The sequence below is a fragment of the Podarcis muralis genome, chromosome 15, assembly GCF_964188315.1.
Source record: "Podarcis muralis chromosome 15, rPodMur119.hap1.1, whole genome shotgun sequence".
NCBI lineage: Eukaryota > Metazoa > Chordata > Lepidosauria > Squamata > Lacertidae > Podarcis > Podarcis muralis.
In genome coordinates this window covers 36,363,234-36,377,685 of record NC_135669.1, presented here as the reverse complement: position 1 = coordinate 36,377,685, position 14,452 = coordinate 36,363,234, and the positions used below count along the sequence as shown (strand labels likewise).

General features: G+C 45.7%; 1 protein-coding gene across 4 annotated transcripts in view; it reads left to right on the top strand.

Annotated features, from left to right (window-relative positions):
- The window catches only part of RAP1GAP2 (RAP1 GTPase activating protein 2), a 192,570-nt gene that overhangs the window by 48,891 nt on the left and 129,227 nt on the right, over positions 1–14,452 (top strand). The window contains exon 1 of one of the 4 annotated variants that reach the window (XM_028707785.2): positions 3,494–3,727. The exons of the other annotated variants lie outside the window; for them this stretch is intronic. The gene's annotated coding sequence lies outside the window, so the exon portion shown is untranslated. Of the gene's footprint in view, positions 1–3,493; positions 3,728–14,452 lie in introns of those variants that run through there. 4 annotated transcript variants of the gene reach the window in all.

Sequence of the window (14,452 nt, the reverse complement as noted above, 5' to 3'; positions counted from 1 at the left end):
TACAGCCACAATGGCCGTTGCGCAGGGATGATGGGAGCTGTAGTCCAAGGATATCTGGAGGTCCTGGGGTTGTAGAAGGTTGAGTTTGACTTTGTCTGGTTCTGCGACCCCAAATATCCCCAGCTGTCAGTACCTGGGCTGGTTGCACTGGCACCAACTCTATAGGGCGAAGATGTCTTGGGTCCCATCAGTGTTGATGGGATGGAGGAGCCAAGTGCAGGGTGGCTTCAGTGGCCGTCTCCTTCTGAGCGCAAGAGAGGAGGAGCCTCTGGCTATTGAAGCCATGGGCTCTGTGCTCAGCATCCTCCCAATGATGTGATGTCTTGCGCACAGTGCGCAACGCGCACATGACATCACATGTGTGTATTAGGATAATAAACTTATGCATATCTGTTTACTAATGTATGGAAGTGTAACAATATCCCCCCTTTTTTCATTCTCACTCACTCTTTTTCTTTTGCCACTCTATCTTTCTATAAATGAAATTCTTCTAATAAAACAACAACACATGCTGTTGGGTGCAAGTCAGCGCCTCCGCCTGCTTGCTTCCCCTGCCTGTTCTCCATCCAGTGATGGATCTGTTAGCCTCCGGATCTTGTTGGGCTACAGCTATGGCCAAACGTTCAGAGATGATGGGAATGAGTCCAGCAACGTCCAGAGAGCTACAGCTTTCCCCTCCACCATCTAGTCGATTGCCATCGATGTCCTGTCAACCGTTTCTTTATGATCTCCCCGCACAGCGCTTGACACTTTGGTTCTCCAAGAACAATATTTGCCCTCTGTGTGACAGTTTGACAGACTGGCAGCTCTTCCTCATTAAGCTGACGCACAGGCTGGCAACGCTGTCTGATGCCTCCTGCGATTCCTGCGTCGAGATTGGTTTCGTCACATCCTGGATGAGTCAATGAACAAAAAAGCAATAACATTCCTGGCTTGGGGCTATTGCTCCATGTCGTTTCTCTCAATCAGAGCCCTTGCTTTTTTTTCCCTTTAAAGAGCTATGTTGTTCTCTTGGGCCATTTGAATTTGAAAACAATTTCCATCTGCCACCCCCGCTGATGACGGCTTTACTTGTATTTATGGTCGGAGCAGGGAAGGATGTGTTTGAGAGATGCTTTCTGCTAAGTCAAGCTATTTTGCAATCTATCTCAGTGTTGTCTTCCTCTGACCGGCTTCACCTAAAGAGCCAGTGTGGTGTAGTGGTTGAGAGCGGTGAACTCGTAATCTGGTGAACTGGGTTCACGTCTCTGCTCCTCCACATGCAGCTGCTGGGTGACCTTGGGCTAGTCACACTTCTCTGAAGTCTCTCAGCCCCACTCACCACACAGAGTGTTTGTTGTGGGGGAGGAAGGGAAAGGAGAATGTTAGCCGCTTTGAGACTCCTTAAAGGGAGTGAAAGGTGGGATATCAAATCCAAACTTTTCTTCTTCTTTTCTAAATACCTGGTTTTTTTAACTAGAGATGCCAGCAAACTGGACCTTGAAATTCAACTGGCTGCTTTTCAAGAGCCATTGATGCAATTAACATGGTGCCTAGATTGTCCCGAACCTACAGGCCAATCAGTGAGTCCCATTCATAAAGTTCTTTCTTTTTTCTGTCCTACTACAGAGCCTGTCCTAAATCTACTGTGGGGAAGGGGTGTAGCTCACTAGCACAGCATCTCCTTTGCAGGTTCCAGGTTCAAACCTCAACATCTCCAGGCAGGGCTGGGAGAGATTTCCTGCCTGCCCCAAACCTGGGTCAATACTAAAGTAGATGGGCCAATGGTAAAAGACACCTGCCTATGTTTCCTAGGTGATGTGTTCAAGTTTATTATTGTCTGATAGATTAGCATAGATGAAGTCAGGTGCTGAGGAAAATAACCAAGCAGAGGCTAGGTACGACTTTTATTTTCTTTAAAGGAGTTCCTATTTCATGCTGGCAGTTCTATTATAAGGCAACTTCCTATTTTTTTCACTGGGTGATGGCAAAATCTAGAATCATGAGAGCAGGGAAAATAAATCCATTTCACGGGGTGACTGCAATCTGTAGAATCATGAGACAGGGAAATGTCACAATTCTGCCCCCATGCTCAATTCAAAAACCTCTATCACAAAGGAGATAGAGAACTGGTGTGCCTCTTGGTTTTGCTGGACTACAACTCCCATCACCCTTGCCCTTTGACCTATACAGTGTGTGGCTTCTGGGACTTGCAGTCCAACAATATCTGATGTTCTCCATCCCGGGACTACAAGTTTAACAGCAGCTTCTTAGGTTTGTTTTGTTGTTGTTTTGTGTGGGCAACTGGATTGGAGACACTATTAGGCAAAAATAGATCACATCTGCACCACAAGTTTAAAGCACTATAATACCACTTTAAACAGTCATCCCCCCCCCCTAAATCTTGGGAACAATAGTTTGCCGAGGGTGCTGAGAGTTGTCAGGAGACACCTATTCCCCTCCAAGAACTACAATTCTCAGAGTTCCGTGGGAAGAGGAATTCATTGTGAAACAGCTCTGAGAATTGTAAACAGAGAAGACTATTGCACAACTAATCTAACAATTGCTGATCCTAGCCACTGTTATGTACTGAGTTGAATAGGACCCAAAAGACAGCAGTCTGATTGGTCCTAGAGCAGTCTGATTGGTCCACAGGAGCCACCCAATCCAGCTCCAGGTGGAAGCGAACCCGCAACCTGATTGGCCTACAGGTGAATCCCGGAATTAGCCAATCACGTGGGGCCCATTGTGTAAATAATGTATATAAAGCAGACATTCTGGGGGAACTTCCATTCCTCCTCACCACTATGAGCTGAATAAAGAGCATGAAATCCACTCTCGACTCCAAGTATATTTCAGCCACCCTAAAGCTATGGGTGGAATGGAACTCACACCACCCAACTTTTTCCAATGCCAAACTGTGACGTTCTCCCAGGCAAGTCACATGGCCTGCACTTTGCTCTAGTCCTGAAAAAGCAATTTTTTTTGCAGCCCCCTCCCCCCTGATCTCTTGCAGAACCCAAAAATGCAGTGTGCGATCGCGGCTCAAAAAAGGACACTTTTTTGGGGGTGAGAGTGCAAAAGTTTGAGGCGCCCTAGATGGCCGTTGAGCTCTTGCAAGAAAAAAATGGGATGTCTTGTGCCCCCCCCCCAGACACTTGGAAGGTATGTCAATTCCACAGTCACAGCTGAGACATAACTTCCTTGCACTTCCCTAAACAGAACCCTACCTAAAACAGAACTATATAACCAATAATATATCTGTTCTATCTCTCCATCTTTCCCTCCCTGCCCTGCTGCAAGCAAATTATCACCTTTTTTTGCTTCTTCGGTTGATTCACTCACAGCTGGGAGGTCTTATTATTTTTATTTGTCTGTCTCTTCACACACCCCTTTACAGTTTAATTTGGTTTTCATTAGTTCCTATGGTAACCATGAATGCATCTGTGGAGGGTTTTGAAATTAAGAGCAAAAGAGCACAACAATACGGAGCGTGATAGGAGAAAGCAACAGAGAGACAGTCCTGCCTGAATAGTTTGCCTGGACTAATTATTATATAAAATAATAATTAAAGAAAGGGGGGAAATGTTTAGGGAAATATATCCTTCTCATAGCAATTAGCCAGGAAGAGCCGTGCGAGAAAGTCCTGATAGCTTGACTCTTGCTACCTGCTAGGAGCCTTCTGACAGAGAGAGATACTCTTCTGTTTCCCTGTTTCAATTGTTCAAAAATCGCAGAAGGAACTCTGGTAAGTCTATTTCATTTCATTCCATCACCCCTCCTGTCTGTGTCTCCTTAAGTGGGTCTCCCTAAGCATCAAGACAAAGCGCTGCTGAATATTTAGGCACCATTTCCTATTTTGCTTCCTTGTGTGGCGAAGGAGGCCACTGGTCAACAAGTGTGGTGCTAGGAATGCTGGAAGAGGTAGCGTCGACTAGTGGGTAGACCACACCATAGACCTCTTCTGTTTACTGAGCGTTCATCCTCATTTGCTTCCACAAAGCTTACGCAGAGGTTAGATGATATCTGGCCTTCATTGCACATTCATTCTGATTTGTTCACAGGGCAGTTATATGTCTATGAACATTTGTCCTGCTTTGCTTGTGGGGTGTTTACTCATCTTTCTGTTATTTATTCATTCACATGATTTAGTGCTTCTGCGCATGCGCCGAAGCCTGGAAGTAACCCGTTCTGGTACTTCCGGGTTCGGCGCAGTGTGCAACCCGAAAACGTGTAACCTGAAGTGTCTGTAACCTGAGTTATGACTATATATGGATGCCTTAAGATGGTCTATTTCTGTAATGCCCAATAAGGGTTTAGAGAAAGAAAGAAAGAAAGAAAGAAAGAAAGAAAGAAAGAAAGAGAAAGAAAGAAAGAAGAGACACTATATGTACTTTCCCTTGTTTATTTGCTTGTTTTGCAACATGACAATCTTTAATAGAAACTAATTTTAAAAAGGAGGCAGAGGTGTCACTAACAAGCCCTCTGATCTCACTTCACATTGGAGAAGTTCTCAAATCTCTCTCTCTCTCTCTCTCTCTCTCTCTCTCTCTCTCTCTCTCCTGCATGGCTTCGCAGGAAGAAGATCCCAGGCCCAGTCTCCTCTACTGGATGACTTGTGTCTGTGAAACTGTAGGTTTGCCACCTTTGTTCTGGCAAAATTCATGATAGGGCAGGGCGGGGCAGTTGGGGGGCAATTCCCCCCCCCCATCTGCTGTTGAAGTGACTTCAAAGCGATCCATTACAATCTCTTGCAGCCTAACAGGATGGCCCCTCTGGAATTTGTCACACATGCACATTCACACACACATATACACAAATCTATAAATCTGTCTGTGCTTGGCTACCCAGAGCTTAAATACATGACCTTTCACACACCCTTTCAAGCACATGCAGTTGGAGAGGATCCCTAACTTGGCGCAGAGAGAGAGGGAGGGAGGGAAGGAAGATCTGAAATACAGGACAGAACTGTATCAATACTGGACAAAGCATTTTACATTGAAATACAGGACAATCCTGTACAGTGGTACCTTGGTTCTCAAATGCCTTGGTCCTCAAACAACTTGGAACTCAAACACTGCAAACCCAGAAGCAAGTGTTCCGGTTTGCGAACTTTCTTCGAAAGCTGAACATGCTCTGTTTTGAGTGTTACACTTCAGATTTGAGTGCCACACTTCTGTTTTGAGTGTTACACTTCCATTTTGAGCATTACGCTGAGGTCTGCCTGTTATTGCTATTTATTTTGCGTTTCTGTTTTTGCGGCAGTTTTTGTTTGTTTTTTGCGACTGTTTGGAACCCCAGTTCAGCTACTGATTGATTGATTGTGTGTGTGACTGCAGTACATTGTTTATTGCTTTCATTTTATGGATCAGTGGTCTCATTGGATAGTAAAAATCAAGTGAAATTGCTGTTTTAGGGGTTGCTTTTAAAAGTCTGGAACGGATTAATCCATTTTGCATTACTTTCGATGGGAAAGCGAGCCTTGGTTTTGGAATGCTTTGGTTTTGGAACGGACTTCTGGAACGGATTAAGTTTGAGAACCAAGGTACCACTGTATTATACAGGACAGGTGGCAACCCTAACTGCCACTCTTGGAGTAAGGGAGCTATGTGCATCATTTCTGCAGCAGGCGGACTTCTCCATAATTGCTGCGGAAGGGTGTGTGTGTGTGTGTGTGTGTGTGTGTGTCGTTTCATGGCTCCTCCTTGCTGCTTCTGCATGCAGTTCTTTGAGCATTATGCAGCAGCACTCACCCACAATCCTGGGCAAAAAGCACGGAACTGGTGAGACTCAAGTCTCAGAAACCTCTGCACTGAGGAAGTGAAATTGACAGCGTTTTTGCAACCTTATGGGAAGCCGCTCTTTCTCTTGGTGATAGTTGCGTAGGGAAAAGGTCACGTCCCAGCCCTAGTTCCTAGGGCAGGGATAGGGGTCCTGTGGTCTTCCTGAGGTTCTTGAACTGCAGTCCCCACCACCCCAATACAGTGGTACCTAGGGTTACAGGCGCTTCAGGTTACAGATGCTTCAGGTTACAGACTCCACTAAGCCAGAAATAGTACCTCAGGTTAAGAACTTTGCTTCAGGATGAGAACAGAAATTGTGTGGTGGCGGTGCAGCGGCAGTGGGAGGCCCCATTAGCTAAAGTGGTGTCTCAGGTTAAGAAAAGTTTCAGGTTAAGAACAGACCTCCAGAACGAATTAAGTTCTTAACCCGAGGTACCACTGTAATTGACCAAGTCGTGGTCCATCCACATCTGGAGGGCCACAGTTTGTCCAGTTTTGTTTTGATAGAAGGAATCTTTGGTGGCATTGCCTAGTGGGGTGAGGTTGTTTGCTCACAGTTTGGACAAAATCCCTTCCAAAACTGTGTGATGGAGCCCAGGTGGCCAGCCTCAGAGGCAGATCGGTCCACGAGGACTAGGTGGCCGAGGGAAGCGTAGTCAAAGCGATGGGCGTGGATGAGGAGCTGGAAACAGCTTGATGAGTCAAAGAAGGAAAGAAAACGAAAGAAAAGTGCAGGAACCGAAACCATCAAAAGGGAACGGCTAACCAGCATTTCACACTTTTGACCTCAGTTGGAGGAGCTGCTTTTGACATGGGCTGGATTTCAGCCCACAGAGACCACAAGCCCCAGCTGGCTGGGGGCCAGAGGCTGTTCAGCGGGATGGGGCAGCTTCTCAGCAAGCCCCCTTCCTGCTCTCAGTTTAGAAAGCTGCAGCGCTTATTCTCCAGGTGAAAAGAGAAGTCACACCCAGGGTGTTCAGCGACACGAGGCCTGCTTTCAAAGCAGCTGTGCCTTCCTGTAAAACAAGGACGAGGCGCTTTTTCTTTTTGGCCTGGGGGCTGAATTGCCCCAGAGGCAACTTTCCGGGGACAACATGCTAGTGATGGACTGAGCCAGAGGCAGAAATAGATTTCTTACCTGTAGTCTGAATTCCAGCCACGCAAAAGCCAGAGGTTTCTGCACAAACGTTTCTCCACCCAGGCAAGCAAGAGACATTTTATCTGCCCCAGTGTTGGGGGGTATCTGGCCCAGAGACCAATCCTGGCCCACCATGGGGTGAAATTTGGCCTGCGTGGGCCAGAACCACAACTACCTGACAATCAGCTGGCATCACTGTAAGTCTGCTTTGGCTCTGCACACTAGGGCAAGGTGTAGGATTTAACCCTTACTCATCAGCTGATGAGTGGGGTTAAGCATACCGTCCAACATTCCTCCGATGAAAATAGGGACGTTCTATTCCATAATAACAATAATTTTATTATTTATGCCCCATCCATCCGACTGAGTTGCCCCAGCCACTCTGGGCGGCTTCCAACAGATATAAACACATAATAAAACATCAAACATTAAATAAAACCGTTCCCTACACAGGGCTGCCTCCTGATGTCTTCTACAGGTTGTACAGTGGTACCTCGGGTTACATACGCTTCAGGTTACAGACTCCGCTAACCCAGAAATAGTGCTTCAGGTTAAAAACTTTGCTTCAGGATAAGAACAGAAATCATGCTCCAGCGGTGCGGCGGCAGCAGGAGGCCCCATTAGCTAAAGTGGTGCTTCAGGTTAAGAACAGTTTCAGGTTAAGTATGGACCTCTGGAATGAATTAAGTACTTAACCTGAGGTACCACTGTATAGTTACTTATCTCCTTGGCTTGGGGGTTGCATAACTCCATACCCTCCAACATTTCTCTGATGAAAATAGGGATGCCCTAAGGAAAAGCGGAACATTCCAGGATCAAATCAGAAACTGGGGCGGCTTCTGTAAATCTGGGACTGTCCCTGGAAAATAGGGACACTTGGAGGGTCTGGAGGCACATGCATCCAAAATGCAGTGTGGGGCTGTTTGCAAAAGGGCTTTTAAACCACCTCACACTTGGAAGGCCCAACGGTTGGGGCTTCAAAGCACAGCATCATCTGATGTCACTGTGATGTCAGGCAGTTGACAGAGGGGTGTTCCCACCTGTTAAACTTGGCCCTCCATTGGTGGGAGATAAGGATCTGGCCTAATGGCCAGAAAAGGTTCCTTACCCCTTCTCTGAATGGTCACCACCCACTTGATCTCGGATGGTGGGGAGACAAACAGCCTTATTAATAATATTCTGCCCTCCATCGTAGGAGTACTGGGTGGCAAAGGTAAGAGGTGAAACAGTTGGACCGTACAGAGTGGTGTTTTGGATCCCATAACTTCCTTTGTTGGGAAATAATTTTGTATAAAATTAGATCTAGTGTTGCATTTCCTGTAACAGAAGTACTGTACCACAGGATGGTTCCTCCTTCTAATCTGAGAAACAGTTTCACCCAGGGCTGAAATATAAATATTTTTAAATAGTGGAAGGCTGGGCAACCTGTCAACCTCCACGTTAGGTGGGATTTATAGGCAGGATAGGATATATTTTACAATTTATCCTCCCTATGACTCAAGTATGTGAGCAGAACATTTAAACTTACAACAATTAGCAGAGTTTTAAATACCATCCCTTGCAGCATTAAAATGGAAACTTTGGGATGAGGCTGTGTAGTCTTATGGCAATTTATCCAGGTTATTAATTAAAAGAATCAGTCTGTAAATTAAGCATAAAAATGGTGTTTGCTTAGATAAAGTCTCACACTTGATTCATGCAGTAACAGTAATGAAAGGAAGGCAGGCAAATTCTACTTCTAGATTACAAAATGCATATTTCAGTTCAAAATGAAGTCTCCACTTGAAGCAGAGACCAGACAGGTGTCTGTCTGCCTCAGAAGCATGGTGAAAAAGAGACTGGGGTCTGAGGAGAAAGGAAGTAGTAAGGATTATTTTCCTTACCTTTTCCACCAGGAGGAGCAGGGGATATGACCTCACAGAGTGTCCTCTCTAGGAATTTACAGGGGAACTCCATGTGCCTTAACCCTTTGCTTATCTAGCAATACTTGAAATTTTATTTAGGCTGCGAGATTATTTCCCACACTCCAGATGTGAAACTCTAACTCCCATCATCCACATACAGCACGGCCAATGGTCAGGGATGATGGGATTTGGAGTCCTAGCACATATGCAGGGCCACAAGTTCCCCAGCCCTGAAATCAAGCATGCCTTAAAGCAGGCTTCACCAACAGGGTGCCCTCCAGACAGTTTTGGACTACAGTTCCCATTAGCCCCTGCTAGCACAGCCAATGGATGTTGTAGTCCAAAACATCTGGAGAGCACCAGATTGGTGAAGGCTGCCTTACAGCATAATCCAGGGCATGTTTGTTGAGAAATAATGGCTGCCACAGAGGGTAGCCGCTATAAGTCCTTTGCAGCAAAAACAATAGAATCAGCTCACTTGCTTAAAGCTTGTTAGATATCTTCAGAGTCCACAAGAGGGCGCATTTTGGCAAAAAAAGCTTTGCAAAACTTCAAAAAGTGAAGTTGTGTATTGCTTCTGCGCTCAAATGCTGTTTTTACAGTGCAATTCTCTACATGTCCAGTGAAAATTAAGTTAGCTAAGTTCAATGCAGCTTACTCTCAGGAAATTGGGTCTAGGAATGTGGCCTTTAAAGGCCAAAGATCGATCTATCTATCTATCTATCTATCTAATCTATCATCTATATCTATCTATCTATCTATCTATCTATCTATCTATCTATCTATCTATCTATCTATCATCTATCTATCTATCTATCTATCTATCTATCTATCTATCTATCATCTATATCTATCTATCATCTATCATCTATCTATCTATCTATCTATCTATCATCTATCTATCTATCTATCTATCTATCTATCTATCTATCTATCTATCATCTATCTATCTATCTATCTATCATCTATCTATATCTATCTATCTATCTATCTATCTATATCTATCTATCTATCTATCTATCTATCTATCTATCATCTATCTATCTATCTATCTATCTATCTATCTATCATCTATCTATCTATCTATCTATCTATCTATCTATCTATCTATCTAATTGTCATATCCACACCATGTATGGTATTTAAACCACTCATGTACCACTTTAACAATCATGGCTTCCCCAAAAGAATTCTGGGAACTAGTCTGTTATGGGTGATGATGTCCACTGGTGGAGGAAAGGGGGTGTGCAGGGAGCAGACCGCCCCTGGCACCACTATTCTGGTAGGGTGCCATCACGGCGCCCCCCCGGACACACGCCACCCCCCCATGTGCTGGGTGCTATGCCCCCAGAACATGCGCCACACCCTCGCGGGTGGCGTGTCACACCCCCAGGATGTGTGCCACACCCCCGGGGGACACCAGCCACGCCCCCGCCTGCTCTCCGCCCCTGGTAGTGGAGCATGCAGCTTTGCCACTGATGATGTCACAGAGCTACAGTTCCTGCTTAATAAGCCACAGTTCCCAAGATTCTCCATGGTTGTGAAAGTGGTATAAGCATATTTTAAATGTATGGTATTGGCACGACATATCTATTATTCTTTTTAAAATTTTTGCTGAGTGTTAAGCTAATTCATATGTCATGCGGGTGACCATGAATGTATATATAGAAGTTGGGAGTAACGTTCCCCCTCCTTAGCTGAAATACTTTTGGGGTTGCATTTAATTAAGTCCTATTCAGAGTAGGCCAACTGAAATGAATGAACCTAACTTAGTTATGTCCATTTAGATCAGTGGGGTTTCTTCGTTTGGACTCGCATTGAATACCATCCTTTATATCCTAGGAACATAGAACAATCCTAATACAATCTCAAGACAGTTTGAAATCTGATTGAATACAAATGTATTCCTGGGCACATCGATTCGAGATAAATATCCAGCTCCTGATAGGACTAATGTGTTGCTAGAAATATAATAATGAATGGCTAAAAAATTCAGGTTTCTGAATGAGAGATGAGCCAGAAGGTCTTCTTTATAAGCTTAAAATGGATTGTGTGGCATTAACTAAGTTTTACTTAAGGTAAAGGTAAAGGGACCCCTGACCATTAGGTCCAGTCGTGGCCGACTCTGGGGTTGCGGCGCTCATCTCGCTTTATTGGCCGAGGGAGCTGGCGTACAGCTTCTGGGTCATGTGGCCAGCATAACTAAGCCGCTTCTGGCCAACCAGAGCAGCACACGGAAATGCCGTTTACCTTCCCGCTGGAGCGGTACCTATTTATCTACTTGCACTTTGAGGTGCTTTCGAACTGCTAGGTTGGCAGGAGCTGGGACCGAGCAACAGGAGCTCACCCCGTTGTGGGGATTCGAACCACCGACCTTCTGATTGGCAAGTCCCAGGCTCTGTGGTTTAACCCACTTTGCCACCTGCGCCCCTAAGTTTTATTTAGAGTGGACCAAATGAAATTAATGGACCCAGGACTTCCTGTTGATCGTGAAGCTGTGAGCAAGCGGGATTCAGCCAATACCACTCAATATGTTTTTCAAGTGAGGGCTGGCTAACCTGGTGTCTTACCATCAGCCACAGCCAGCGCAGCCAATGGTTGGAAATGATGGGAACTGTGGTCCAACTTCTGCTGTGCCATAGTTTCTCCACCCCTGCTTTAAAGGAATGACCATTTCAAATCCTGTGCCGGTGATAATACATGCCAAAAATCCATGATTTTGAGACAGACATGCACAAAATTACAAACCACACCTCCTGTAGTTGTCCCAGGCAAGTTGTATATTGGGAGGAAGTTGGGACTGAGAACCTCCTTCAGATCCCTGAAGGGCAGAAGGTCCTATCCAACATAGCGCTAAGTTGAAGTCACTCAGCTTGTTTCACAGCCGGGATGCTTTTTGTGCAAGGGAGAGCAGATGTGCAGAACGGAAGATTGCCGTGAAACAGACAGCACAGCAAGAACCAGCTGTTGCACAACCATCCTCTAGTGCAGCGTTCTCAACCTGTGGGTCCCCAGATGTTGTTGGACTACAACTCCCACATCCCTGGGCTCTGGCCTTGCTAGCTAGGGGTGATGGGAGTTGTAGTCCAACAACATCTGGGGACCCACAGGTTGAGAAAGGCTGCTCTAGTGCAACTGTTGCACTGGATTCCTTTGAGTGCTTGTGCAAGTGGACTGAGAGCATTGCATATGACCCACTGACCAGATCTGAAGGCTGTAGGTTACAGGAGGGTCCATTTCAATTGCTCCGTTAAGCAAAACTTCTTGATGACAGCAGCCGTTCAGCATTGTAGCCAATTGTTTAGAAGGGCTGGTGAGCTCTCCTTCACCGGAGGTGTTTGAAGGGAACCAAACAGAGGCGATGATCAAAGTTTGCCAGGAGAGTGAGGGGGTTAATGAAGGTAAAGAGAGGGCAGAGACTGAAAAGTCTGCGAGGGTTGAGGATGATTCAGATGAGGAAAGGAATTAGTGATTCACAAGATAATATCTGCTTAATTTGTTTCAGTAATAATTCAAGTCTTTTGATGGCTGCCATCTCCACCCCTCTGGTTTAAATCTGTGAACAAATTGCTCATAATATTTTGAGGAACAAATCACTCTTTGTCCCCCAGGAGCATTGCTAAATAGTGTAGATCAGTGGTTCTCAATTGGTGGTTTGCAGACCCCAGTGGGTCTGCATAACCCATCCAGGGGCGTCTGTGGCACCATTCAAATAACAAAAGCTACCACAGAGATATCATGATTTTCAAAAGTAAGGGGTCCGTGACTTGGCTTGTGAAAAACAGGGAGTCTATGGTACTTAGGCGTTGGAGGAGACTCTTGAGAGTCCCAGGGACTGCAAGAAGATCAAACCTCTCCATTCTTAAGGAAATCAGCCCTGAGTGCTCACTGGAAGGACAGATCGTGAAGCTGAGGCTCCAATACTTTGGCCACCTCATGAGAAGAGAAGACTCCCTGGAAAAGACCCTGATGTTGGGAAAGATGGAGGGCACAAGGAGAAGGTGACAACGACAGAGGACGAGATGGTTGGACAGTGTTCTCAAAGCTACCAGCACGAGTTTGACCAAACTGCAGGAGGCAGTGGGAGACAGGAGTGCCTGGCGTGCTCTGGTCCATGGGGTCACGAAGAGTCGGACACGACTAAACGACTAAACAACAACAACAATGGCACTTAGCTACTCGGGAACCACTGGTGTAGATCAAAAGTGGGGAGCCTGTGGCTCTCTAGATTATAACTCCCATTGGACAGCTTTCCATGCTGTCTGAGTCTGATCAGAAGTGGTGTCCAATGACACAAAGAGGGCCCAGGGCCCTCATCCCAGCCAGGGTCAAATGCATCTTTTTCCAAAGTGAACATTGCAATGTTTTTTAAATTTATTTGGCCACCAGATGGTGCTATCAAAACACAAAACTGCATCCAGCCATTGGCTATAAAAATGGTTGGCAAGCATTTATGTGTGGCCATGTTAGGACTGTCACCTGATTAAAAAAATCTTAGTTGATTCATTGTATGTGTTTTAATTGAACAATTGTTGGGGAGGGGCTGAGCCAGGAGCTCAGAGACTAGGGCTGTGCACACCCCCTAATTTGGTGCTCAGAGTGCAGACCAATTTTGGGGCCTTGCAAAGTGTTTAATTGGGGTTTTAAACCCCTGAGGTGGCCTGGAGGGAGGCAGGGAGAAAGAGAGGTAACTTGGGTGCACATTTAAAGAGTTCAGTGAGCAGGATGTGGCTGCTTGCTCACGAGAAGTCCAACTAGGAATCAGACAGGATGGGACTGCAGCTGAATTAAGAGTGGGGCAGATGAGAGGCTGCAATATTTCAGACTGGGACTGACAGCCTCTGAGCCTCAGAGGGAGCCAGGGAGGGAAAGAAGAAGGTGGAACAGTGCTATTTTTCTAGGAAAAGAGGTGCCAGAACTCACCACGAACACCTCCTTCGCTCTCTTAGAATGGCAAGGGCTCTCACCTGACAGGTGCTGGAACCCACCTGAGAGGGGCTAGAACTGAGTTCCAGCGAGTTCTGGCTGAAAAAAAGCCCTGAGGATGAGTAAGGCAAAGGCTGGTTCTGGAAGGAGAGTTTGAGGGTGGGCTTCGGCCATTAAGTGGCTTTTTCTATTCTCTCCATGGTGAGCAGGACTTCTCTGGTTTGACAAGGAGAGCAAGAAGGAAGGGCAGTCTAAGTTTGGAAGGTTCTGAGACCCTGGGACTAGGAGCTGGCAATTCTGTCAATTTCTGTTTCTCTCCTTTCTGATTTCCACATCAGTCTGTGATTATTTTTATACCTCCTGAAAATTCATCAGGGGTTCAGCGCAAATTTCTCCTAATCTACACAAAACGGCAAAGGGGATGGAGGAAAGGTTGCAGCATTTGGAGCTTATGAGTTCTCTGGCTGGTTCTCTCTTGGGTGCTGGATAGTTTCCCGAGTAGAAGCAAAGGCTACCTAGTGAAAGTGACCTACTACAGGTAGTTGTAATTAAGCATCATCTGGAGGGGCATTAAGTTCCTCACCCCTGAGCTAGAGGAAACTATGGTCTGTCTCAATATAAGGCAGCATCAAATGGTCCTTCTTAATGTAAGGTTACCAGATATTTTTTCAATGAATCTGGGGACACTTTTCAACTTCAATGGATTTTGCATGGGGACAGAT